Source organism: Chionomys nivalis, chromosome 17 (genome assembly GCF_950005125.1).
Source record: "Chionomys nivalis chromosome 17, mChiNiv1.1, whole genome shotgun sequence".
Lineage (NCBI taxonomy): Eukaryota > Metazoa > Chordata > Mammalia > Rodentia > Cricetidae > Chionomys > Chionomys nivalis.
Genome location: NC_080102.1, coordinates 687,501 through 689,390, shown reverse-complemented (window position 1 = coordinate 689,390; position 1,890 = coordinate 687,501). Strand labels below are relative to the sequence as shown.

Sequence of the window (1,890 nt, the reverse complement as noted above, 5' to 3'; positions counted from 1 at the left end):
TAATTGAGGGAAGTTTCTGTCTTGTTTAAACTAAATTCAACTGTATTAACAAGACATTAATTGTGAGTTCAGATACTTTTTCCAATAGCTGAAAGTTTCCTTCTTTTTTTTTTTTTTAAATGTGCTCTTCCCATCCCCCACCACATGCTGAAAACAGACAGTATGAATACCGTAGGTCTTTCAAACAAATAGCAGTACTTAGACAAGGGAGCTCATTCACAGGTGGTTAAGAAAACAGGAACTACCACACTGGCCTTAATTTTTATAGCTTACCAAATTTTTCCTGAACTCAGTAATGACTACTAATGCTTTATGATATTATTTACTGTTTCAAAAAAAAAAAAAAACTTAAGCAGAAAGCATACAGAAAAGTGGATGTGAGTCTATACAATGATTTACTTTCGGCATGACAGACTTTATTTTGGCACTTTAACAAATTTGCTTTACAGCAGTGACAAAATATTTGCCAGAAAATTCTTTTCCTGGCACAGATATCCCAAGCAAGTTATTCTACAAATAGAATTGCACTGTTTAGACAGTTAGAGGTATACCCACTACATTCTTAGCCTCTGTAATTGAGGGGCATTGTGCAGCTTTGGAAGGGCCCATCATTTCCTTTTAATCATCCTAAACAAGGTGAATGACGTCTGTAATTGGACAGGAATTTGGGAATTAAGGCCTTTAAGGATTCAGATACAACACGGTTCCAAGTGTTACTTTAGTTTTGTTTGATTGAGTTCTGTGGCAAGTCCAGGGAAGGTTCTCAAACGAAGTAGTCAAACTTTCTTAAAAGTAAACTTTATGCTGGAAAAGTTGCAGTTCTTGCTGTCTTCTTTCTACTTCCATGGCTCACAGTTTAAAAATAAAATTAATGGTAAAATAGAAAATATAACAGAGAAAAGAAATGCTTTGTACAGTGAGTAACCAACCAGGTTATCCCAATACCTCCATCTCGTCCTCTGGCATTGCTTTTCCTAGAAATATCCATCCTAAGTAGCAAGACTGTCATTTATCATCCAGAGTCTCCCTACTCTTCCCCTCAGCCCCGTGGAGTGGCTGTAGTGTTCCACACAGGAGTTCTACCAATCTCCAGGGAGCTTTGACAGATAAATGAATCTGTAGGACTGAGCCCCAGATACCTATTTCCAGAAAGGTCCTTTCACTTCTTTGGAATATATACTTTTAAAAGTAAATTGCAAAAGAAGGCATCTTTCTCAATATTGTCAGTAGCTATGCTATAAAGGTTGCAAATCTTGAAATCCCTTGCAGTCTTCCTATCCCTATACCCAAACACATGGATGATACATACATTTCCTCTGGCCAGTTCAGAGGTGACTCTGGTAATAAACAGCCTTGCTGTTCAGCTCTTTGGTCTTGACTTACAGACACCATGAAATACTCAAAAATCAAATCCACATCGTTGCTGAGAGCAGACGGTCAGTCATAGCAAAGGGGAGATGTACATTTGATAAAATGTACAAAATTTATAACAGTGACATTATCAATATTAGGCCACATGATTTATTCAGTAGTTTGTTTCCAAATTACAATTTATGTCTATTCATAAGACTACAAAAGTTACCATTAGAATTGTCTGTGCTTATAAAATGCCAACTGTTTTTTAAACTGTTATATATGCTCATTAACACCAGTCTGCAACAGGTTACATAGAATCATAGGCACTTCAAAGGCTTAAAAAGATGTTTACAACTTAAATGCATTTTAAAGAACAAAAACTGGTCTTTTTTTTCTTTAAACTCTTCCTTGTATTTCAAATTGCAAGAAATTAACAAGCACAGTGGCCAAGGAATCTGCAGCAACTTTTGAAAATACTGTTAGCATCTTTGGATTTGCTGAGACTTGTCAGTTACTCATGTCAAATCCTCCCAA

General features: G+C 36.1%; 1 protein-coding gene across 1 annotated transcript in view; it reads right to left on the bottom strand.

The window, feature by feature from the left end:
• Nucleotides 1-389: 389 nt before the first annotated feature.
• The window catches only part of Sdc2 (syndecan 2), a 99,026-nt gene continuing 97,525 nt past the window's right edge, over nt 390-1,890 (bottom strand). Inside the window, exon 5 of the mRNA XM_057792783.1 lies at nt 390-1,890. This exon is cut by the window's right edge and continues 854 nt beyond it. The gene's annotated coding sequence lies outside the window, so the exon portion shown is untranslated.